Source organism: Panthera leo, chromosome A1 (assembly GCF_018350215.1).
Source record: "Panthera leo isolate Ple1 chromosome A1, P.leo_Ple1_pat1.1, whole genome shotgun sequence".
Classification (NCBI taxonomy): Eukaryota; Metazoa; Chordata; class Mammalia; order Carnivora; family Felidae; genus Panthera; species Panthera leo.
The window spans coordinates 140,262,169-140,289,376 of record NC_056679.1 but is presented as its reverse complement, the minus strand read 5'-3'; the positions used below and the strand labels follow the sequence as shown (position 1 = coordinate 140,289,376).

At 41.8% G+C, this 27,208-nt stretch overlaps 1 protein-coding gene across 1 annotated transcript in view; it reads right to left on the bottom strand.

Moving 5' to 3' along the window:
- Nucleotides 1–27,208, bottom strand: part of SV2C (synaptic vesicle glycoprotein 2C) — a 160,914-nt gene that overhangs the window by 34,584 nt on the left and 99,122 nt on the right. The gene's annotated exons all lie outside the window — the stretch shown is intronic.

The window sequence follows — 27,208 nt, the reverse complement described above, 5'->3', positions numbered from 1 at the left end:
TGGTTTGCTCCTCCAGTCGCTGACTGCCCACTCCTCTCCACCCTGCTGTGTGCCAGGAAACAGACCACTATGAAGGGAGTCAACTGGCTCCCTTGCCCATTGGCTTCCACTGGGTTTGGATAAAGGAAGCAGGGACAGGAGACCAGAGAGTGGGGACAGGACACTTATTTCCCTTGCTTCCCTTCTGCCTTGCCCTGGCTGGGTAGAGGTTTGGCATTGGTTATGCTTGCCCTCTGGGCCCTTCTTCTATGGTCATAGCTCTTGTCAACTTCGGGCAGTCCCTCCCTCTTCTTGCCCTTTGATGCCCAGGGGGGTACAAGATGTCCTCCTGCTACAAGCTCCTGGGTACTTTATTATTCCCTACCAGTTTCTTTTAACTGTTTCCACATGACTCTTTAGTGATCCCTTGAAAGGGTGTCTTTGGTTTGCTGCCCAGCACCCAGACCAGTACAATTATTAAGAAACGGCAGTTGTGGTATCTTTCCATATGCACGTGTCCTAAAATAGATCAAGAGAATTTTAAATTTCTAAATAGTATTTTTACTATAATATATATAATAAAAACAAGAATTATGGGATACAAACAGAAAACTCTTTAAGAACTAAAAGAAAGCCAATATTTGGATGAGTATAGAATGGTTAAAAGCTACATTCAAACATAATTCTAAAGGAGAAATAATGAAGGATAAAAAAATCTAATTGAAAACAGAGAGGAAATGTATACAGGCATGGGTGAATTATATTAGTCAAAATTTTAGTTTTTGGTATTGCTTGGCATTTATAAGTCCTTCTGTGAACAAAAGCCAGGCCATCCCTAAGAGAACAGTGTAATTATTCATTATTTACATAAGAGCCAAGTGAGATTCTGAGGGTGACAACTTCCTCAAGGCCACAAAGCTGAAGTTACATATCAGAATCTTCTCCACCAGGATTTGAGGCCACACTCAATTTCATGTCTATGCACACTCACTCATAAACAGAATTTGTTGACAAATGACATAAACATCAGTGACATGCTGTATCAATCTTAGATTAATAAATATTACCTGGGAATTTAATACATGAGGATTATATGAACTGGTAAATTAACCACATCATAAACTTCAGGAGAGGATGTCTACTCTCAGTGTTCTATGTAGCAGAAATTCAAAAGCCTCAAATATCCAAAAACACAGAAGAAATTTTATGATGGAACAGAGAAAACATACCATGTTCACTTCACATTTGATCTGAGAGCTTCTCATAAAGAATGTTTTTTTAAAAAAGATCTAGATCCTATTATTTTACACACTGGATGAAAAAGAAAAGCTTTACATGGCTGAATGAAGCAAAAGCAATATTTTAAATGTCAGGCTACAGCACAGAACTACGTCACACTAGTGGATAGACCAGGAAACATCTTGTGATAGAATAATGCTCCCTCTCTATGTCCTCATCCCCATGCTTAGACCTGCGACTATGTTCCCCTATTGGCAAAGTTGCCTTGCAGGTGAGATTCCATTAAGGACATTGAGGTACAATGATTAAGTCATAGAGCTGGGCTCCTGCTTACATAAACAGAAGAGCCTTTTTGTAAGAGAAAGAGAGAGACAGAGATGTGATGACAAAAGTCAGAGGTGAGCTTGAGGAGAGACCTGAAGATACTACAGTTCTGGCTTTGAAGATGTAGAAGGGGCCACACACCAAGGAACGTAGGTGGCTTGCAGAGGCTGGAAAAAGCAAGGCCATGTATTTTCCCCTCGAGCCTCCAAGAAGCCCTGCCAACTCATCTAGACTTCCAACTTCCAGAATTTGAGAATAATAAATTTGTGCTGGTTAAAACCAGTAAGTTTGTGGTGATTTCTTTTCTTTTTTTTAAACGTTTATTTATTTTTGAGACAGAGAGAGACAGAGCATGAATGGGGGAGGGGCAGAGAGAGAGGGAGACACAGAATCGGAAGCAGGCTCCAGGCTCTGAGCCATCAGCCCAGAGCCCGACGCGGGGCTCGAACTCACGGACCACGAGATGGTGACCTGAGCCGAAGTCGGACGCTCAACCGACTGAGCCACCCAGGCACCCCAGTTTGTGGTGATTTCTTACAGCAGCATGAAGAGAGCAATATGCTTCTCTTTGCAGTTACAGCTTTAGGGCTTACTTGATTGACAGCGATTACATTAAAGAATTTCAGCTCTTCTCTATGAAACCTCAGGTCCCTTGCTTTGGCTCGGACTTCTCTAGACGCTTCTCTGGTGATTTCACTCTCCTTCTTGACAGCTGGTCCTGGTATCGCCCTTCACTTCCCCTGCTCCTGAACATCACAGCAATAGGGAAGAGACTGATCGCAGTGTGATTCCAGTTGAGCACTTTTCAGCCTACAGACGAAACTGGACTACACATAGAATCTAAACCCAGAGAAGAGCTAGCTGGTACAGAGTTCAGCTTTCCTCAGTTGAAAATGCAGTTTTTTCAGGTAGATTCTTCTCTCCAGCAGCCGAAGCTTAGCCTATTTGTTGTGTTTCATGTCATTCTCTACTTCATTAGCCATGAGGTTGGTCTTCTGACCCCGTGATTGGGGTGTGCGTGCATACATACATTGTGGTCTTGCTTTACATAAAGGGTGTGTGGTCCACTCATTTCTCTCTCCTTTTTTTTTTTTTTTGCAATATGATTTTCCCTAGGCTCCAAAACTCTTTTGTAACCTTTTTAGGTCCCTCTTCAAATCTCTAGTCATCTACTCCACTCCTTGCACTTGACCCTACCTCCTATTTTTTTTTTTTTTTTTTTTTGAGAAAACAAACACAGAGAGAACCACATACATCTCATCTTCTCGCTGCTGAATACCCCTACCCACCCGCTCCTGTCCACACCCTCTTCCTTCCCTTAGGATCTTGGGCAGTTCGTCTGTGGAAACCAATCCAAGGTCAACCTGTCCACGTGGCTCTGGAGCCCAACCTTCTCTCTCTCTCAAGGACAGAACTCCTGTAGTTATCTATCCCTCCTCTCCAGCCCTCCTCATGGTGTTCTCTTGCCTTACTCAGTGGGTCATTTCCTCAGCACACCCATCTCCACCATCTAAGAAAAAACCCTGTCTTGACCCCCACAAGCCTCTCCAGTTGCACAGCTACTCCTCTATCCCCATCACAGCCAATTGTTCTCAAAAGAATGGTCTATAGCAACTCTATCCACTTTCTCATCCAATATTCTCACCTCAAATAGGCTTCTGCCCCCAAATTCAACAGAAATTGTGCCAGTCAAGGTCATCTGTCTTGCCAAATTTAATGGTCACTTCTCCATCCTCTTCTTACTCCAACTCTCTCAATCATTCCATATAGTTGACCTTTCTCTTTTCTTGGAAGAAGTTATTCTCCTTATCTTCCTCATCACTACATGTATTAGTTTCCTTCCCACCTCAATGACTTACCTTTAGTTTTCGTAATGGCTCTTTCTCTGACTAGCTCCCCAAAGTTGGTATATACCAAATATTGACTGTCAGTCCTGTTTTCTGGCTACAGGTTCTTTCTTGGAAGACTCATGGATTTCCATGACTTTAAGCACCATCTATATGCCATTGTCTCTGAAACACAGACTGTTTTCTTTCTAGAGCTCCAGAAACCCATCTCCATCTGCCTATTTACATTTTTACAGAGGTGTCTAATAAGCATCTCAAAGTTACTGTGTCCAAAATGGAACTTTTGATTTCCTGCTCTGCTATCAAAGAAAAGTCTTGTTTTTCCTTCAGTATTTCTCTTTCAGCAAATGATACACTGCCAGCCACCCAGATATTTGTGCCAAAAACCAGGACCACATCCTTGACTCTTCTTTTCCCCTCACCACACTCAAGGTCCAATCTCTCAGCAAACTCTATCTCTCCAATAGACCTCCAAGCCACCCATGTCTCCACCTCTCCCTGGTACCAGAGAGCCCCTGTCTGGCAACACTGTACCCCTGACTTTCAGCAGGAGCCTCACTCTCCTTTCCCTGCCTCTCCTGGTGTGTCACAGGCCACTCTCCCGACATCAGCCAGACTTATCCTGTTGAAATGTCAACAAGAGCATTTCATTTTGCTTCCTGAAAGCCTCCAATGGCTCCCAAGACCTTTGGACTGAATCCAAATGCCTTGCCATGGCCTCTGGAGCCAACAGAAACAGATTCCTACCTACTTACCTGAGCTCACCTTCTGCTGGTCTCCTTGCCCTCTTGGTCCAGATCCACCTTCCTGCTGCCAGTTCTTTGAACATACAAAGCTTAATTCCATCTTAGGGGCTTTGCCTTATTTCCTTGGAAGCCCAGCCATACATTTGAAAATAATGTTTGTTATGTTTTAGCTGGCCTTTCTATGAGTTTTGAAAGTGAGAGGGTCTTTCAGGCAGTCTCATCACCAGTGTAGTTCCCTTGGGGTCTTTGCTTGATATTTTCCCTGCCAGAACTGCTCTGCCTGGATATTTGCATACATTCATGCTTCCTTCACACCTTTCAGGTCAGTTTAAGGTTATCTATCTCTTCAGAGAGGCCAATCACTGAATCCCACTCTCCATCACCAAGGCCTGTTTTATCGTTTCCACAGCACAAAGCTGTCAACCGCATTGATTCGTTGACATGTTTACTATTTGTCTCTCTCCCCGTCATCAGAGTAGGAACTTGGCTTTTGTTCCTCACCAATACATTCTCAGTGCCTACAGCAAGTCCTGGTCCATAGAATAATGTTTTTAAACATCTGCTAAATGAAAGCACACACACACACTCTCTCACAATGTTCGTGTGTGTAGACGAACACATGAAAAACCACGGCAGGCTAGTAAGACTTATTTTCTATTGTCATTTTAAAAAATGTACTTATTTACTTATAGAGAGAGAGAGCACGGGAGCCAGGGAGGGGCAGAGAGAAGGGGAGAGAGAGAATCCCAAGCAGGCTCTGCACTGTCAACACAGAGCCCAATGTCGGGCTCCAACTCATCAACGTTGAGATCATGACCTGAGCTGAAATCAAGATTCAGATGCTTAACCGACTGAGCCACCCAGGAGGCCCTCTTTTGGCATTTTTTTTAAATGGACCCTAAATAGCAAAACAACATTGATTTACTTTTTCAAATTAAATTAGTAATTTATATAGTATAAAATTGATTGCTTTTTCCATTATACAGTTCAAGTTTGATCAACGTACAGTCACATAACCACCATCATAATCAAGATGCAGAGCAGTTCCATCCCCCTAAAACATTCCTCCCTGCTGCCCTTTTACAGTCACCCCTTCCTCCCTCCCTAACCACTGATAACCACTGGCTTTTATAGTTGTCTTTAGTTTGGCTTTTTCCAGAAGGTCATATGAGTGGAATCATACTGTACACAGCTTTTTGAATCTGGCCTAATACACTTAGAATAATGCCCTCATGCAGACTGTCGCACATATCAATACTTTGTCCCTTTTCATGGCTGACTACAATTCCCTTGTGTATGGGATGGATCCCAGCTTGTGTATCCACTCTCCAGCTGAAGGACTGCTGGACTGTTTCCAATTTCAGGTGATTATAAATGAAACAGCTGCAAACATTTCAGACAGGTTTTTTTGCATCCCTAAGACTTCCTTTTTTCTTGTGTAAATACCCAGGAGCGAGTTAGTCGAGTCATAGGATAAATTTATATTTAGTTTTATAAGAAACTGCGGAACTGTTTTCCACAATGGCTGTACCACTTTACATATCCCTCAGTAGTGTGTGAGAGCTCCAGCCGCTTCTCATCCTTCCTGCCACTTTTTTTTTGTCAGTTTAGGCATTTTTATTGGCCATTCTAATAGGTGTATAGTGGTATTTCACCACAGTTTTAATTTGCATTTCCTTACTGCCTAGTGATAACCTTAACTTACTTTGTTTATTCATTCATACTTTCTCTGAGCACCTGTAAACGCTAGCCACAATGCTCCACGGTGTGGAGGCTAATAAGACTTATTTTCTGCCCTCAAGGAGTTCCAGTCTAGTTGAAGAGGCAGATATTAGTTAACAGACACAAGAAACAGTACCACCCATGCTAGAAAAGGTTATGAAGAAAGCGTGGTTGGAGTACAGAAGAAGCAGAGGTATCTACCCAAAGGAGTATTTTCTTCAGAGCCTCAGCTACATTTCTTTTCTGATTTGGGTCCTGAACAAAGAGCTAATTCTTCAATTTCTAACATCTGAGTTAGAGATACAATTCAAGTCAATACTTAAGAAGTGGGGGCGCCTGGGTGGTTCAATCAGTTGGCCATCAGACTTCAGTTCAGGTCATGATCTCACAGTCAGGGAGTTGAGCCCCGCGTAGGGCTCTGTGCTGACAGCTCAGAGCCTGGAGCCTGCTTCGGATCCTGTGTCTCCCTCTCTCTCTGCCCCTCCCCAGCTCATGCTCTCTCTCTCTCTCTGTCTCTCAAAAATGAATAAACGTTAAAAAAATAAAATAAAAAAGATACTTAAGAAGTGGATGACAACTGCCAAGACAGGTTGTGCCATGCTTGGTCAATAACTCTTTTCTTCCTTATTTCAACCATCTGACCTGGAGAGAAGGAGGACAGCTCTCAAGTGAGAGGAGGGAATCCTAGGAAGGGAGTCCACTGCTACTCCCCTTTTATGACATGCCCCTGCAGGAGGCAGGGTCAAAGACTGAGGGATGATATTCTGTGGCTTGAATGAAAGATAGACACAGTGAAGGTTTTCAGGAATGGCTGTGCAGATGCTTTGTTAAACTAAAACACCATTACCTGGACGAAAAGCGAGTAAAAGAATGAAGTGGTGAGACACTGACCACCCTAACTATTTAGCCATGAATTCTTGGGACTCCTCTCCAGCTCTATTTCAAGATGGCTTAAATTTGAGTTTGAAAATGATATAAAACCTAAACCACAAACATCAGGAAGTGGGGAGACATCCACAGGAGTGAAGGACTGGAAAAATAAACCAAGCCACATGCAACTAGGAAAGTGGGTTGTTGCTTTAGGACACTCATCTGCACTTACAAAATGGATTCTCTTAAATGAGCCTTCTCTGTTGGCACCCACACCTTTCTTGTCTTAAAAAAAAAAAGATGCTTGTGTGGGAGGTAGTTCTAATTATCCTTTGGACTTTGTTTAAAAAAAAAAACTCATTAAAATGTCAGAGTGAGGGATTTATCTACATATAATGTAAATTCCATGCAAGGAAGGACCTCAATTAGGGTATTACAGAAAGCAGTTACTGCATAGCGCTAATCAGTGTGACGCTAATAAGAGCATTATGTGTCCTGCATAATAATCAAGGCCATTTACAAGCCTCAAGCCAATGTGCTTTAGGACTGCAGAAACCAGCTGCCTCCCCAGTGGTGTGACTGTCTGAAATCTTTCAGGGTGCCAAGGCAGAGGTATGTGATGCATGCAGAAGAAGAATGCTGGCTTTCATGTTCCTTTTTGGCCTTGGTCTCTGATGCACTGGGGAATGAACACCTACTTTACTGATCACTATTTGGTTGCCAGTTATGTGATATTATTAGGACACAGCCTTTGGTAGGAAGGCAGATTTTAGGTGCAAGACACAGATTCAGCGTTCGAAAACATAAACAATCCATGTTAATAACAAATAAATATTCTATGTGAGATGAGTTTTTAATAGCCAAGAAGTAAACCACCTATATTTATTTGTCACTGGTCTTCATTCACAAGGTATACAGACAACTAAAATTCTCTTTAGAAAAGCAGCTGAGGGGCGCCTGGGTGGCTCAGTCGATTAGGCGGCCGACCTCGGCTCAGGTCACGATCTCGCGGTCTGTGAGTTGGAGCCCCGCGTCGGGCTCTGTGCTGATAGCTCAGAGCCTGGAGCCTGTTTTGGATTCTGTGTCTCCCTCTCTCTGACCCTCCCTGTTCATGTTCTGTCTCTGCCTGTTCCAAAAGTAAATAAAAACATTAAAAAAAAAAATTAAAAAAAAAAAAGAAAAGCAGCTGAAAATCCATTTTCTCAAGTGGCCAACAAACATAGGAAGGGAACAATGACCAGATGAATTTCTGATTTTAGTCTTACAGAAATAAAATCGTATCCCCTCAAAAGATCACTGGTTTATATAAATACTGTCTAATCAATATGAAACATTAACACTTGGCTAGAAACTCAGGTTGTCATGCATCTAAAGTCACCTGTGGCTTTACAGCCAGATGCAGCTGGACAGTCCCTGTTGCTCATAGCAGAGATTTTCACCTTCTCTTTATTTGTGAAAAAAAAGAAGAGGAGAAAGAAGCAGGGGGGAGGGGAAAAGTTAAATAAACCATGGTATAGCCATGCAAAAGCACACCATATAGCTACTTGCAAAGAACGAGGTGGATCTTTCTGAACTGATATGGAATATGTCCAAGTTACACTGTTCAGTAAAAAAAAAAAAAAAAAAAAAAAAAAAAAAAGTTCTTTTCCAAACAGTGTAAATAGTAATGATTTCAATTTTATATACACATAAAACATGTCATATGTAGAAAACAAGCTGGGGGGGGAGGGAAATAGACTAAACTATTTTATTTTTATTTCATTTTTAAAAATTTTATTTTAGGGAGAGAATGTGGGCAGAGGAGAAGGGCAGAAGGAGAAAGAGACTCTTAAGTGTGGAGCCCAACACAGGGCTCAATCCCACGACCCTGGGATCATGACCTGAGCCAAAATCAAGACTAAGATGCTCACTCAACCGAGCCACCCAGGCAGCCCTTTATTTTTATTTTATTGTATTTTTTAAATTTTTACTAAGCTATTTTAACCGGCAACTCAAGGTATGGAGTGGGTGCTAACGGGACTTTCACTTTTCGGCATTACTTGTTTAATTTGAGTATCATATTACTTTGTAATATTTTTTATTCAGAAAAGGAGAAAAAGCTTTTCAAAGAGTTGTAAGCCTTTGATTTTTCTCAAGTACAAGGTATGATGGGAAGAGAGAAAGGATAAGGAAAGTGGAATGAGAACTGTGACACTACTCAGCATCCATAGAACTTGTGGAACTAAACCAAGGTTGATTCTGATCGGGACGAATCAAAACATTGCCACTACAGGGGCGCCTGGGTGGCTCAGTCGGTTGGGCGTCCGACTTCAGCTCAGGTCACAATCTCGCGGTCCGCGAGTTCGAGCCCCGCGTCGGGCTCTGGGCTGATGGCTCAGAGCCTGGAGCCTGCTTCTGATTCTGTGTCTCCCTCTCTCTCTGCCCCTCCCCTGCTCATGCTCTGTCTCTCTCTGTCTCAAAAATAAATAAACGTTAAAAAAAAAATTAAAAAAAAAACATTGCCACTACAGTGCTCATTTATGGATAGCAATGACAAAGTGCCAGCGACTACCTTGGTGTCTCCAGGTGGGAGAGAAAACAACACTCATAGACCTTTGATCTTTGAACCAGTAACTCTAATCATTTTCTGATTTTGGATTCTTGGGGCAGAGGCCAGCTGCATCTTGAGCTGCAATCAACACTACTGCCAACACTGATACACAAAGCAATCACACACACACACAAAAATTGGCAGGGATCTGCCTGCAGCACATAACCACGCCTTTGAAAAGTGCGAGCCAATTCAGCTGGAATTATGCACTCCAGGGAGAGGGCCCAAGTCCAACTAACTGCAGGAGTCATCTTTCTCTAAGAGGAGGCCCAAGCAAAAGCTCATTTTCCCTATTAGTTTCTCTATTTCTGTCTCTGAGCTCTGGTCCTACCATTTGGAATGCACAGAGTGAGTGGTCAACAGCAGAAGGAAGTCATGTTACGCTTCTGGTTCCTGAGTGTGGCTTGTCACCCTAACCGTGCTTTCAAAGAAACAAACTTCCTGGTGGCTTTTTTGGAAGTTATTTATTTTGAGAAAGAGAGAGAGAGAGAAAGCAAGCAAGGGAGGAGCAGAGAGGGAGGGAGAGAGAATCCCAAGCAGGCTCCACACTGAGCGCAGAGCTCAATGTGGGCTCCACCTCACAAGAACCGTGAGATCATAACCTCAGCCAAAATCAAAAGTCAGACACTTGACCAACTGAGCCAGTCAGGTACCCCGACCTGGTGGCTTCTGAAAGAAGTTCATGGGCTGGGTTTCCAAGGTTACTTTTTTCTGTTATATCTTCTGTGAGTGCTTCAAATATGAAAAGAGAGAATGAGAGGACCTTTCCAGAAAGAATTCCTGCTGCATGTATGACTCATTTGAACATGGTGTTTCCCAAGCTCCACCGAAAGAAATGAGTCCAAGGGTTTGAAAAAAGCTGATAGCATAAACTGTGTGTGTGTGTGTGTGTGTGTGTGTGTGTGTGTGTGTGCGCATGTTTGTGGTTGTGTTTGTTTCTGATTTCAACAAAGGTCTTTGGGGATTTTCTTTTGTAGACAGTAATATAATATTAATATTATGATAATGTAGGTCAATTAAAATTTTATCAAAGATTTTTATGTAAATATTTACTACAGTAGCCTATAAAACTGGCAAATTTTGACCACATGCAAATGAAGCTTCTATCGTAAGTGCATATACAGGCAGCTCATTACTTTTTAAATATACATTGTTATATATTCGTATATATTATAGCATATCTTCTAAACACACATTGACATTCCTTCTCTATTTTACTCGCATAAATATTTACTTAAAATTAACTGTATATGTGTGCAGGTTTATATTAATATATAAACTCGTACAGAAGCTGATGACCAGTCTTTGGAAACTGAAGAGCAAATAAAACCAAATACTGGCAAGTCTTACACTGGGTAGAAAGTTGAGCTAACAGACTCTAAAGTTCATTCTAGGGCTAAGCTTCTTTCTGATTCTAAAATCTTGTGCTTAGAACAAATGAAGCCATAAGAAATTCTTTCTGGAGTATAGATCCATGATAAGAAATGAAGCACTTTCAAACTTGACAAAAATAAAACTCAACAAACTTGTAAACTTAAACTGCAGTTAGTTTGGACACAAATGCCAAAGGCTGGGAGAGGACTCATGGCAAGATAATGATACTTATTTGATATATTTGTAACTCAGTCTGCTATTAAAGTAGCTGTCCTTAAAAATCCTTTTAAATTATTTTGTAATCAAAGTACAGTAAACACACAATGTTATATACATTAGTTTCAGGTGTGAAACATAGTGATTTGACAAGTCTGTTCCTTATGCTGTGCTCATCATGAGTGTAGCTGCCATCTGTCACTTTACAAAGCTATTATGATATCATTGACTATATTCCCTATGCTGTGACTTTTATCCCCATGATGTAGTCACTCAATAACTGGAAGCCTATGTCTCTCTCTCCCCTTCGCCTGTTTGATCCATCCCTGTACCTCACCCCCTTTGGCAGCCATTAGTTTGTTCTCTATATATATGGGTCTGTTTATGTTTTTTGGTTTTTAGATTACAGGTACAAGAAATCATATGGAATTTTATCTCTATGATTTATTTTACTTAGCATAACACCCTCTAGGTCCATCCATGTTGTCACAAATGGCACAATCTCATTCTTTTTTATGACTGAGTAATATTCCATTGTATATATACCACATCTTTATTCATTCATCTATTGATGGACACTTGGGTTGTTTCCATACCTTGGCTATTGTAAATAATGCTGCAATAAAAACAGGGGTGCATATATCTTTGTGAATTAATGTTTTCATTTTCTTTGGTGAAATAGCCTATAGTGGAATTATTGGATGTGAGATCTCTACTTTTAATTTTTTGAGGAACCTCCATATAGTTTTCCACAGTGGCTGTGCCAATTTTCACATGCACCAAGAGAGCACAAGCGTTCCTTTTCCTCCACATCCTTGTCAACACTTGTTTCTTGTCTTTTTTATTTTGGCCATTCTGACAGGTGTGAGATGATGTCTCATTATAGTTTTGATTTGCATTTCCCTGATGATTACTGATGTTGACCATCTTTTCATGTGTCTGTGGGCCATCTGTGTCTTTGGGAAAAATGTCTCTTCAGGTCCTTTGCCCATTTTTTTATTGGTTATTTTTTTGGTTTTGAGTTGTGTCAGTTCTCTATGTATTTTGGTTATTAATCCCTTATTAGATACATCATTTGCAAACATCTCCCAATCAGCATGTTGCCTTTTTGTTTTATTGACAATTTCCTTTGCTTGCAAAAGCTTTTTATTTTGGTATAGTCTCAGTTATTTGTTTTTGTTTCCGTTGCCTCAAGAGACACATCTACAAAAATGTTTCTATGCTCCATGTCAAAGAAATGACTGCCTATGTTTTCTTCTAAGAGTTTATGGTTTTAGGTTGCACAGTTCAATCTTTAATCCATCTTGAGTTTATTTTTGGGTATGGTCTAAGTAAAATACTTTTTTTTTTCCTAAACAGTGTTCCATACAACTTCAGGGCCCCTATTCTATTCCAGATCAGGACTTCTTTTTGTTCTTTGCACATAGCCTCAGCAAGATCTAATTAATGATCAACAAAAGCTCTCTGCCCATTCCCTGAAGATTTTCAATGATATGGTACAAAAATACTAATGGAATCCATTCTTAGGTGAAAGATCTTTCCCCAGGGTAGGGATAAGGAGAAGGCCATAATATTTCCAGTGTTATGACAACAGAGGTCAGCCTGAGTGCTCTTTGTCGCTGATGCCAAAGGTCATACTCATACATCTTTGCTAACTGTTGACCTGTCTACCTGCTTCTTTTTTCTAGCCCCATTTCTTGCCTGTAGTCTCTGATCCAGAACAAATCATTTAACACTTGACAAGTTAAACAGCTGTTTAGCTCATGATTCAGGTCCAAAATGACCCTTAGATCTTTGTCATTTATGTCAAAGAAATTCCATGCTAATGGGCTGGGAAACACATGCAACCACATGACCTGGGAGCTCTGGTTTCCAGGCCTTCTGCCTCAAGGAAAGGGACATTGAACGCTCCTTCCAAGTCCTGTGGATGGCAATACAACTCTGGAGAGGTCCCTATTGGCCCCATCACCAGATATTGCTTACTTGTATCCAATTTAACTCCACTGAGAGAACAACTTTCACATCATCTCAGGTTCCTGAGACTCACTGACGCCAGATGTTTCTTCAAAGGCCCCAACCCAAGTGGAGGCACTCAACCTTCCTCACAGCTTTCCACACCACATATGTGAGAGTCAGCCTCTACTCTCCTCCTTCTCTATGTCCAGTTGACCACTGAGAAATGCAACCCTATTTTCTGTATATCTTCCAAGCCTCTCCCTGCCTCTCCATTCCTGCTTTCCTTGAGGCCCTTGTCCTCCATAACCTCATAGGGCTGATCTGCAGCTGGCATGGATCTTCATGGCTGCGCCCACTGCTGAAATCCTGAAGGACACACATCATGGGGGTTGCTCAGAACCCTCGCACTGTGGACCTCTCATGGTAAAGCCACAAAGGGGTAGCACCAGCCTAGCAGCAGGCCTTGGAACCTGGCTCCAGGGCTTTGGTTTTCTCTCTTCTGACTGGTCACAGCCCTGTCGCTAAATAATTATAATACCTTCTCCCTTTAATAGGCTCCAGCTTCCAATCTGCCTAGTCTAGTCTATTTTCTGAGTACTTCAAGAGATGTTTCTATCCTATTACTCACCAACATAAAACCTTTCCAGTGGTTCTGTGTAGGCCCTTCACGATAGAGTCCAGAGTTTTCAGTGTGACCACAGGCCCTCCAACACCTGGCTCCTGCCTCGGTCTGCATCCTCATTCCTCACGGACCGCTCCTTCTACCATTTATTACCTGCAGATACTTTGCAGCTTCACTATTCCTTACCCTTGTCAATTTGGAGAATTCCTAAACTTTAGTCTTCTATTAGCCAATTAGAGAGAAGTGTTCTCTATAAATTCTTCTGGACACATTAAAAGGTATTCACTTCCCCCTCCCAGTGAGTTTTCTGGATATTCTGTAAATTCCCACAGGGCTTAGCACAGTGACGGGGAGCAAAGCCCCATGAGAGAGTGATTAATTTATCTCCAAGTCTGTTCCTTGAAGCCGGGGGTCACATCTTATTCATATCTTATTCATCTTTAGTATAAAATGGCAAAGAGTAGTCATCCAGCAAATGTTTACTTAATTACCAATGAAGAACCCACTCTTGGATTCCTTTATAATCAGAGTTTGCCTCATACATTCCAAAGCAACTTTCTGGAAATGTCTCTATTTCCTAATTTTTAACTATATGGAGGGTTTTTTTTTTTAATTTTTTTTTGTTATTGATTTCTAACTTAATTTCCTTGTGGTAAGAGAATATGCTTCGTGCTTTTTTTGGTTTTTTTTTTTTTTTTTTTTTGAGATATGCTGGAACTTGCTTTAGTGCACAGAGTGGTCTATTTTTGTTTTTGTTTTCCAGCTTTACTGAGGTATGAGTGACAAATAAAAACTGGATTATTATAGGTGTACAATGTGATGATTTGACATATGCATGCCTGGTGAAATGGTTACCACAAACAAGTTAAATCACACATAGCTCACCTCATCTTTTGGGGGCGGGTTGTGGAGGGAATACTTAAGATCGATTTCTTTGCAAATTTCAACTGTAAAAATACAGGATTATTAACTACAGTCACCGTGATACATACAGAACTATAGACACATTAGATCCCCAGAATTTATTCATCTTACAACTGAAAGCTTGCACCCTTTGGCCCATTTACCCAGCTTCTAGTGATATATTTCACCCATAGCCAGACAGGAAAGGGGACTTCCCTCTGGAGCAAAGAATGCAATTTCTCGTGGACAAACTTAATACAACCCCCACACAAACTGGATTTCCTTTTGGAAACATAAAATTCTCAGGAATTAATAAGCTGGTACTTAACTCAAAGGGACCCTTCTGACAATACATCTTTAAAGCATGTTTCATTCAGACTGTCTGAAAACAAAACACAGGAGCCCAAATCAGTTCAACTATTGGCAGGGACCCAATTCGCTTTTGCCCATCCTTGATTTATAACCCTGCAGGAGACGTACAAATGCTGTTTCTCCTAACTCGCCTATTCCCTTTTGTTCAAAATGTCAGGCATCTACCCAGAGTTAAATTTCACCTTTGCTCCCTGGAAAGGCTGACTGCTTGGGTCATTAATCTTGGACCAGAAAGAAGCTCCTGGCTGCTACCGACTGTGGAAATGATTGGTCCTGGTCTATCCCAGGGAATGGTTGTCTAGGGCTATGGCGCCAGAAAAATCAAACTCAGAGTGACCGGGTCTGGGGCAAATGCACCAGTTTTTCATTCAGTGTCCCCTTCCGTGGCTGCTGCTTAGGAGACATGATCTAATAACTCTGAGTCCACACTGACAAAGTACCAGGGCAGAAGGAGATTCCTGTGCCAGCAGAGGAGGCCATAAAACCAGCTTTGACTGGAATGCTAGATCCCAGCACTTAGAGATTCACATGTGGCCTCCCTTTCTGCTCATGACAGTGTATTCATTCTGATTACAGTTTTGGTAAAAGACAGGAAGCTTTGAGCATCAACTGCAGCCTCCAAGAGGGACACAGGTGGAGTGGATTCGAGGCCTGCAGCATATTCCTAGAATATTTATAGCACCCCCACCACTCTCCAGGCACCTCAAGCATATCATCTTGTTTAACACATCAGCAATCCTGTTGCCTCCCCCCGCCCCATAGGGTGAACAGATAGATACAACACAGGCCACAAAATAAAATTTAAAAAGATTTTTAAGTAAGATTAAATAAGATTTTTTAGGGGCACCTGGATGGCTTAATTGGTTAAGTGTCCAACTTCAGCTCAGGTCATGATCTCACAGTTTGTGAGTTCGAGCCCCGCATCAGTCTCTGTGCTGACAGCTCACACTGGAGTCTGTTACAGATTGTGTCTCCCTTTCTGCCCCTCCCCCACTCGCAGTGGGTCTCTCTCTCTCTCTCTCGCTCTCTCTCTCTCTCAAAAATAAAATACACATTAAAAAATTTTAATAGAAGTGTGTCCTATGTAATACTTGAGCATACTTACACTAAAATAAATTATTTGTTTATCTGAAACTCACATTGAACTAGGATCCCTCAATTTTTTTTGGTACGTCTGCCGGAAGACATTTGGCAATGTCTGGAAACATTTTTGATTGTCATGAGCTTGGAGGAGGAGTTACTACTGGCATCTAGTGGGCAGAGGCCAGGGATGCTGCTAAATATCTTATAATGCACAGGACAGTTCCCCCACCCGCAAAGAATTATCCAGCTCAAAATGTCAATAATGCCCAGGACAAGAGATCTGGCTGTAAACCGGTCATTGTTTTTGTCTGTGTTACCAGCATTCAAAGTAAACAGAGCTAATGAAGGTAGTTTGAAGTTGGTCTTCAAAAGGACATTTGGAAACAGACTTTCAGAAGACTTTAGATTTCATTCCTGCATGAAGGCACTTTGTTTTTAAGTTAGATCTTTTTGGGGCACTTGGGTGGCTCAGTCTGTTCAGCGCCTGACTCTTGATTTTGGCTCAGGTCATGATCTCACGGTTAGTGAGTTCGAGCCCTTCATCAGGCTCTTTGCTGACGTGTGGAGACTGCTTGGGTTTCTCTCTCTCCTCTCTCTCTCTCTGCTCCTCCCCACTCACATTCTTTCTTTCTCTAAAATAAATAAACTTAAAAAAAGTTATAAGCTCTTTTTGCAATAAATTTGATCTATAGGACTTGTCACTTTTCTCCTTACATGTGTTTAAATGCACCCTAAAAACCAAGTATAGGTGGCACACAGCAAGAAAAGCAAAGAAATGTTTTCACCCCTGAGGGTTTTGGTAGAGTGCAGCATTCTCCATCAAAAGTTTTCTTATAAGTGGTTATTACTACAAAGGAGGTAATAACCACATATTTCCTAAAGGATCTGTATTCTTGTTTCATAAGGGTAGGGGAGGTTTGCTCTTAACATTTCCTGCTAATCTTCAGGAATGGAGAACAGCATCCTTAGTAAAAGCATCTGGCTTCAACCCCATGTCCCCATGTCCCCACAAGGTTATTCCAGTAAAGCCAGAGCAGTCAGGGATGGGAGGCCCACACCGGGTTTCACAAGCCCTGGACTTTGAAGAACTCTGTGAGGTGTTCATTCTCTTCAGGCCCCTCTTGGCTTGTGCCTCCTGGTGTCCACCTGTCCATTCCTGTCCATCACCATGTGCCGGAATATCATCACCAAAGTTCACTGTCTTCTCACAGCACTTATACCCGCCATCCATACACCTCACGTCCTCTCTCTGCGGCACAGTCTCTTCTCTGACTCCTGTTAGTGCATTTCCCAGTCTCTGGAGAAGGGCTTCATGAAACTTTATCAACAATGAAATGCTTTACTGCAGCCTCAACGTTTCCTTCCCTCCCCCATCTTCTGTCTATCTGCTGAATACACCTGACTGGACTAAAAGAATCTTTTCAACATCGCCCACCTCCAACCACGCCTCCCCATTCCAGCCCAGCGATGCCCTCCATGGCACTTCTGTGCACCATGGCATTGCAGGGAATAGTGTTGAAAATGCACATTCCAAGCCTCCACTACCAGAAAAATCCACATTTAGGAGGGCTGGAGTGGGTCCCCAAACCTGCATCTTAAAAACCACCCCAGGTGGTTCTCATCCAAGTGTTCTATGTGTACACAAGAAAACCAGCTTCCAGTCTTACCCTATTACCTTCTCTTCCTCGCACCACCCTGTGATGCCCTTTGTGCCTCAGCTCAGGCTCTTTTCTTCTCACCCTTGTTATCGGCCTACAAAATTCCTATTCACACTTCCAGGCCCACATCCAATGTCACCTCCACGAACACAACAGACTTGCCGAGAATCAACAGCTTTGTCTTTAGTAATTCCTACAGTGATTTTATGTCCTGCCTCTTCCAGCATTTATCACATATTCCACATATTTGATTAGAGTATGTACTCTGCTAAATGCTAGAGGCTAAACATTTCGTCTGTTGAATCATGTTAAGCAGAATGGAAAAAACAAAAGGGTACTTTAGATTTGGGTATACCTTCTACACCCCAAAAGGTATGCAAGGTGTAGGTCACCAAGTAATTTCAAAAGTCATATTGTACCTGGACTTCATCTAGAATTGTAAATTACACATCTGTAAGGTTTTGTGTCCATAACTATCATTTCTCTGTTACACCAGATTTTTTTTTTAATTGGGTTACTTATTGTAACCTTATCAACCACTCATCCCTGCCTGTTATTGAGAGCTGTCTAGCTCCTCTGCTACCATGTCTGGAGATGCCCAGGGAACATCTCATATGTACACATGAATGCTGCCCCTCCCATCACCCTGAGGGGTCTTTTGTTTCTCTCTTCTGGGAATCTACTGACAGATACATAGGCCTTCAATACCCAACAAATCCCTAGGATGCCCTGCTCACTTGTGCCATACCCCAACTTTGAAGCATCTCTGGAAGGAATGAACAGTTCAGGCTGTGAATAGGACCCCCTAAATTGTAATCCTCATTCTGCTGGTTACTAGCTGTGAGACCTTGGGCAAGCTACTTGTTTTGTTGTTGTTGTTGTTGTTTGTTTGTTTTAATGGGTTTTCCTTGTGATAAAATATACATAACAAAAATTTACCATTTAAAATTTTTTTTTAATGTTTATCTACTTTGACGGTAACAGAGACAGAGTACGAGCAGGGGAGAGGCAGAGAGAGAGAGGGAGTCACAGAATCCAAAGCAGGCTCCAGGCTCTGAGCTGTCAGCACAGAGCCTGATGCGGGGCTTGAACCCACGGACCGCGAGATCATGACCTGAGCCAAAGTCAGACGCTTAACCGACCAAGCCACCCAGGCACCCCCCAAATTTACCATTTTTATAATTCTGTTTGCCTATCTATCTATCTACCTATCTATCTATCTAAAGATTTTAAAGTAAACTCTGTACCCATCCCGGGGCTCAAACTTACAACCCTGAGACCAAGAGTTGCATGCTTCCACCCAATGAGCCACGGGTGCTCCTTAACCATTGTTAACGTACAGTTCAGTGGTAGTAGATACATCCACATTGTTGTGCAACCATTAGCACCATCCATCTCCAGAACTCTTTTCATCTCACAAGTTCTATACCCATGAAACAGTAACTGCCCATTTCCCACCTCCACTCCCAGTCCCCAGCAACCACCGTTTCACTTTCTATATCTACAAATTTCACTACTAAAGGTACCTGATCTGGGTGGAGTCATACAGTATTTGTCCTTCTGTATCTGGCTTATTTCACTTACCTTAATGTCCTCAAGTTTGCCCATGTTCTATCTTAAGTCAGAATTTCCTTCCTTTCTGAGGCTGAATAATATCCCACTCTGTGTATAGGGCACATTTGTTTATCCATTCACCCATCAGTGGGCACAGGTGGTTTCCATCTTTTGGCTACTGTTAATAAAGCTGCTAGGAACGCTGGTGTACACGTATGTCTTCAAGTCCCTACTCTCAATTCTTTTGGGATTATACCTAAAAGTGGAGTGGCTGGATCGTATGACAATTCTGTGTTTAATTGTTTGAGGAACTGCCATTTCTTTGTATAATGGGGCTATCGTAAGGATTAATGTGACAGAGTTATAACCAGGGCTGTGCGGTGCTGAGGCTGCTGTGTGGGCAAGACTTGGTCCTACTATCATTATTCATAGGCCTGGACCCAAAGCCTCCTTCACCCAGTATTGAGATTCCCTTTTCCTATCTTGAGCTCCATTGGGTTCAAATGACTCATTCGTGGACATCTTTTTCAGTTCATGTGTAGTTCCCTCTCACTGGTGTTCATACTGAACAAGGATGCACAGAAACCTGAGGCAACAGAAACTGCACTATCAACAAAGGTCCCTCTCTCTGACTGGGTTCCTGGACCGGGTCTGTCTCCTTGGCCCTCCCTCCTCAGTGTCCTTCTATCCCAGGTGGCTCCCCATTCCCCCACACAGTCAGAGTCCTTACAGGTCCTTACAGGCACACACTGACCAGGGTCTCAGATGTGCTCAGATAACACACTCAGTTTAGGTTCCACGGGGACATGGCTACATCCCATTACATAGATTAAAAAAGTGAAGATTTCTTTAAAAATCAGCTTTAACATTGAATTACCAGTGTTCAACATCACTGTCTTCAGAGAAATGCAAATTAAAACAAGGAGATACCACACCCACCAAGTGTTGGCAAGGATGTGGGGCAAGTGGAACTCTGAAACATCACCAGTGGCAACGTAAAATTACAACCACATTCCTTACACACACACACACACACACACACACACACACACACACGTAAAATGTAAAATGGTGCAACTTTAGAGAACTGGCAGTTTCTTATTAAGTTAAACATACATCTATCAGATGACCCAGAAATCCTACTTCTGGGTATTTACCCAAGAGAAATGAAAATATAAGCAGAGCTGAGGCTGTTCAAAAGTCTTCTATAAGAATGACCAGAAAGCCGTCTTTAAAAAAATTAAAATTGACCCGTCTCCCTACACGCGCACACACACACACACAAAACAAAAACTGGAAGCAACTCAAATATCCATCAGTGGGAGAATGGAGGAACACACTGTGATGTATCTTTATAATGGTACTATTTTATAATAAAAAAATGAATTACTGATACATGCAACATGGATAGATTTTTAAAACATTGGTGACTGAAAGAAATCAGAAGGCTCCACACTTTATTTATATAAAGTTCAAAAATGGGAAGAACTAATCTTTGGTGATAGAAAGCAAAACAGTGGTTGCCTCTAGGGTAGGCAGTCAAGAGGCTGACTGACAATGGATGTGAGAGAACTTTTTGGGGAGGTGGAAATGTTCTGTTATCTTGATTTGGGTGGTGGTTACATGGATACATACAATTATCAAAATCCATGGAACTGTACATTTAAGACTCTTGCATCTTTTTGTAGGTAAATTATAACCTCAATTTAAACAAGAGTAGGTCTGATGACTACCACAGCAAGATCACATACGATACTGGTGATACATCAAAGCTCCAGGCAAAGTACTAGATACTTTATCAACTAATCTGACTTGGAAGCATTCAAATTGTATTGCTCTGGGCTTAGTACTGTTTCAACTGGTTGCATTTTAATAGACAACATTCTTTTTGCTCTTCACAGCAGAGGTGACTAAAGGTCAGGGAGGGCTCAGGTTCCATATTGAAGCTCCTTCTAGCCTCTTGGCTGGGTTCTCCTACTCAGGAAACACTGGAAGAGGGAGTTCCCAAACCTGGAGAACTCAGGAAGCTCAGGCCATTTCTCTTTGCCAAAGGGAGATTTCCTGAGGCTGTTACCCTTTTGACCAGGTGTTTAGCAGTCATCCAGATGAATAAAATACAAACTGCATCCTGCTTAACCACCACCCAGTCCAAAGGGTGAGGCAGCAGAATTATTGTTTCTAAGGGTTCAAACCACAGAAACAGGTAGTTCTGACTTTTGAGATCTCCATGAGTACTTCACCTCCCACCATATCCCTTGTAACCACAGTCTTTACGCGTGCGCACGCGCGCGCACGCACACACACACACACACACACACACACACACTTGAGCTATAGAGAGTATTTAGCCCCAAAGGCAGCAATAATCATGACATGAATGAATAAAACTATATTTTAATTAATAAGGTTAATAAATAAGTAGGAAAGGCAAGGAATTTCTTTGCTTAACTTGGTGGCTCTCAAAGTCTGGTGCAAAGAACACTTGTGGAGTATACAGTGCAGGTGCCTAGAGGTAGTTGTGCTGGGAAGTCTAGCAACCAGCTTGAATAAACAAAATGGACACATGCTTTGATACAGTGGTAGATTAAGGAAGATAAAAAAAGGTATTCCGAAGCTTAGAAGTCATTTTCATTTGGGCAGAGGCTGGTAGAAAAAGTTCAAGTACAACCTTAGGACTTCAAATTCCAATCAACAAGAACAAACTTGTTGGTCAAGTCTGTTTGATCAATGCTTTTTCCTTCTGAGAGCCAAGCAGAGATATGAACTGGTTGTTTTTTTTAGTTCTATGGATGTCTCGAAAAGAAAAAATATAATGACATTTTGAAAAAGGAGGCATGTCAGGAGCGCCTGGGTGGCTCAGTCGGTTAAGTGTCCAACTTTGCTCAGGTCATAAACCTGTGGTTCATGAGTTTGAGGCCCACGAAGGGCTCTGTGCTGACGGTTTGAAGCCTAAAGCCTGCTTTGAATTTTCTGTCTCCCCCGCCCTGTTCCTCACCCACTTGCACTCTGTCTCTTTCTCTCTCTCTCTCTCTCAAAAATAAATTAAGACTAAAACATTATTTGTTTTTTAAAGGAGGCACCTTCAAAAGATTTGGGAGTAGGAGAGATTCTGGCTAGGACACGAATTTGTGTGGAAACTGCTCTTTTCCAATCAAGAGCCCATTTTGCACATAGGCAAAATACCTTTGAGTTTTTCAAAATACCTCATGAGCCCTCTGGTAGACTGAACTTCCAAAGGTCACAAACACAAGAAAAGCGTCTGGCAGAAAATGAGGATTACCATGAATCACAAAACCAAAATGCATCTCCCTCATCCATTCTAGGTGTTCTATGAAATGGTGAACTGTGATTAACTGTGATGAACCCTAACCAACACTGGGGGGCACCCTGAGTTCACAAGCTACGCAAAGATGAGGCACTCGGAAAAGCCTCTTCCCTGGTGACTGTTAACTTGCCAGACTGAAGGGAAGCTAGAAGCAATTCAGACCAAGGCTAAGAAGCTGTTATGTTTTCTTTTTCCTCCACGATTCTCATTAAAATTCTAATTTAACCACTGTGCTATTAAATCCAACCTGGCAAGGCACCCCTTTGGGGATAGATGCAAAGATGGAAAGGCAGCACCCTGCCCTCCAATTCTGAGGGCCAGACAACCAGTCAGAAGGAGCGGAAGCACAAAACACACTCTGTGAGGGTCATGACACAAGGTCAAGGTCTCAGAAGGAAGGGCAGAGGATCAAAATTGTTTCAAGGGAAAATCTTTGCCCATCGTTTTGTAAAAACATCTCAGAACATATTCCGTATCCGTGCCTTTTTGTCAGGTTTTGAGTTTTTAAACAGGGATTGGGGAAAACGATCTGGCAAAGAATTTCATTCTTATACCAGCTTCTAAAGAGAACCTGAGCCCTCTTTTCTCCTGGAAGGGCCAGAGATGGGAGCCAGGGCAAAAAACAGGCAGGAAGGACTAGAGGATTCTGGGTGTTCGGTGGGTGGTGGCCTCAGGGATGAGGGGCTCAAATGAGGCAGTCCCTCCTCTGGTGGGCCTGTGGCTCAGCAGACTGGAGAGGTGACCTGGGGGTGGCTTGGCATGCCCACGCAAGAGATTTCACAGGGTGAGGGTGTTTGGTTTTAATGGGCATGGGCTGCAGATCTAAGGGTTATTTGAAACTGTGGGATTTGGAAAAGAAAAGTTGGATACAGTAAAGGAATGCCCAACTACACAAACACAGATCCAAGCTAGGACACTGGGTTCTCGAGGGCAACTCTGGGATCATAGTAAAGAAAGAAGTATTTGTGTGTGAGGACAGTTAGGAGAAAAGGGCTTTAAAAACCAGGGGTGAGGTAAAGGGGAACCAGGGACATGTTGGGGCAGAGGAGGATGGGGACCAGTGCATGGGAGGAATGGACAACGTGGGAAGATGATCTCAAGACCCCCTCCCTGGTCCTGTATCCAAACCACTTGATATAATTATCAATGGAGTACAGCAGAAAACACTCCTGAATCCTTGTCTGGGAAAACCAGAAACCTAACAGAAAAGATTGAGCTAGACACATACCTGAGGAGGTAAAACATTAGTGGTTCTGATTATTTCTGGCAGAAAAAGAAACTTTCTTGCATCTGGGAAAAAAACCTCTGGTCAATATGATCTATTAGGAATTAGTGTAGAGTGTCACAGAACTTAAGAAGGGTCTTTAATGCTATTACGAATGATAAGCATTACATCAAACAGCTGTTTTTCCTCTTGCCATAGGCTAGAATAACAGGCAGGTTTTGGTTAGCTGAGAATTTCCTGACAGTGAGCATCAAAAACTGTAGACAAAATAAAATCCACTGGGTTGGGGGATGGTCTTATAAAAAGAGGAACATCAACTCTGAGTATCTCATTTGTCTGGAAAGACCTGGAAAGGGGGTGGACTTGATTCACCTCACCTGCTTAGGATTCTTTCGATCATTTTCTTTACCCTCGGATAACAGTTTTGTTGTTGCAGTTTTCTAGCTATGAAAACATACATGCTTATGTGGCAATTCAAGCAATAGAGAATATGATTTCAAAGAAAGCAAATCACCTCAAGGTTCAGCATCCAGAGATAAACATAATTAACATTTTGGGCTTAGTACAATTCTCAGTATTTAATTAAGCCATGAGAAGATTTAAAGAAAGTCTTGGGGGAAGCGAGGAGTTGCATTCAATAAGATTTCTGAAATATGAGTCTTGGTTCATAGGATGTTGGAGGCAATCTGTGTATTTCACAATGAATATTCAGGCCTGTCTGCACCAGACATTACCTTATAGACCTGGACATTTGTGTAGAAAACAGGCAGTTCACAAGGGCTGGAAGAATGAGATCAAGAGACATGTCATAGAGCTGAATATGGAAGTTGGAGTAAAGCTTTTGTTAGGTCTCATTCCAGTTGAGCTGCTCAAAACCCGCTTCCACCAATACTCCAGAGGCGGGAAAGAAGGAGGGGCAGGCTACCGCTGTTATGCAGCCACCTGGGTAGATCTGTAAACACATTACATTGCTACTTCCTGCCAAGTCCGATGAGGAAAGTTCAGGTTTTTAAAAAATCAGTGAAAATATTCTGCAATAGTTTCTCATCTTAAGATAGGAAGAAAGTTGTTTTTTACTTCTTATAATATGTGGAAAGAACTGTTTCTACATTAAATCATGCCTGTAGGTAAAGCTTAAAGATTTCCACTTCGTGTTAAAAATTCTGATACCATTCAGATGGGGGAAAAGGTGTTTTGAAAACACATCCAAGCCACCTACCCCTCCTCTTCAGATGACAATTGCAAGCCCAGATTGTCACCTGTGTTTCTGACCTAGGCCAGAGATTAGAGGTCCCAAGTAGCCCCTTCCTTGGGTTCAAATATTTTGGAGGAGTGGCTCACAGAACTCAGAGAAACATTCTACTTACTAGATTGCTGGTTTATTGTAAAGGATATAATTCCTGAACAGCCTAACAGAGGAGATGCATAGGGCAAGTTATGGGAATTTCAATACTCTCTAGGAGACCCACTCTTCCTAAACCTCCTTATGTGCACCAATGCAGAAGCTCTCCAAACTACCTCCTTTCAGGTTTTTATGAAGGCTTCATTACACGGGCATCACTGCTTACGTAAATCATTGGCTGTTGGTGATTCAACTCAATATCCAGCCCCTTCCTGTCCCCTGGAGGTGAGGAGACTCCAAATTCCAGTCACAAGATTGGTTCTACCGGCAACCAGCCCTTACACTTAGGTGTTTTCCAAATCACATCATTAATGTAACAAAAACCACAACTGTCACCACCTAGGAAATTTTAAGGGTCTTAGGACCTCAGTGCCAGGACCTGGGTGGAAGACCAAATATTTCTCATTATAAATGAGAAATACTCATTTCACAAAGATGAAATCTTCATGGTAGAACGGTAAGACTTTCAGGGAGGGTCAAAAGGGATGAAGAGGGGCATGAAAGCCAACAGTCCCAGGGACATTCATCTCTCTTCTCTCAGAGAATCAGAGGTGCATGTGGAACAGAACTTCTTGCTCATTTGATTCCGCAGAATTTTGAGAAACCATCCCTGCCACCAACATTTCTAAACTGACGTTTACATTTTCATCTTAGGTCTGGATGTGTCTGTTAGTAAGGGTAAAATTTCTGGCATAATGTAAATAATGGAAACCTTAAATAAAACCAGAATGTCACTCAAAATGGAACCAATGGAATCTCAATGCCACAGCCATTTGGAACCGCCATCAGTCACTTACTAACCACAGGGTCAAGCTCTTGAGTAAAAGAAAATTTTACATGATCCTCTTTTCTCCTTGAACTGGACATTCCATTCTACTTACAGAGTTCTAACCTAATTTAAGTGTATTGTTATGCATAAATCATGTGTTTATGATTTTATTGACCAATCTATTATACTTCTCTGCAAGCATATGTCCTAAATTTAAAATATAAAACAATATCCTGATCGCAAGCTTTCTAAATGATACTGAACATTATACTGACTCAGCTATTGCTACACAATTGATCAATATAACAAAATATAGTTTTTAAGTTTGACAATATTGACACTAAAAAATAAAGTTTTATTGAGAGTTTATCTTTTGATAACACGAAATGGAGGGCTTTTTTCCCCTCAAATGGTTCATGCATCCATTAGTAGATAATACTTATTGCTAAAGTGAGACAGAGTTTATCATTAATTCTTATTCATGTAAATAAGTAAATGTGAATGGAGAGAGTTTTACTTACAACTACATGGTTCAATTCTCTGAACACTCAGTTCTCTCAGTTTGCATCAAACATTATTAATGACATACCAGATTATTGGATTAGATCCTTCTTCAGTTTTGTTGAAAGCAAAGAATTAGAAATGACTGGACTGCAAAAGGATTTGTTACTTGCTCATTAGACTCATTTGCCAAACTCCTACACCAACATTTAGAATCATCCCTTATTCAGAATCTAGAGGTTACTAGCTGAGGACACGAGTGAGCATTACATTACACCTCTCTTGTAGAGTAGGAGAAGGGTGTGTTAACAGGTACATTAATCAGTTTAAGGGAGCGCTGCTTATGGAAGACCAACTTCTTAAAATTGGCTATTTATTTATTTATTTGAGAGAGAAAGAGAGACAGATACAGAGACAGAGAATCTTAGGCAGGCTGCATGCTCAGTGCAGAGCCTGACATGGGGCTCAATCCCACAACCCAGAGATCATGACCTGAGCTGAAACCAAGAATTGAATGCTCAGCTAACTGAGCTCAACCACCCAAGTGCCCATTAAAACTGGCTTTTTAAAAACTATCATTGCAGACGTCTTTCTTCTACTACTACTTCTCCTACTAAGCAGCCTTAGAGTTGTTTGGAGGCTTGAATGGGATAACAGAAGTAAAGACATCGAATTTTATGTCAATGTTAGATACTGTTTTCATGACTATTTTTGATACCAGTGATTCAAGTGTAACAAAATAGGACCAGGGGTCAGGTACACAAGTAATGTCAATCCCAGCAATAAGAAAACATTGTTAATAAGTTCAAAACACCAGACTCCTGGACCTGTAATGATAATGAACAGGAACACGGCTAGTTCTAACATTGGACAGCACTGGTTCTCACAGTGGAGTCTCTGAATCAGCAGCCTGAGCAGCACCTGGGAACTT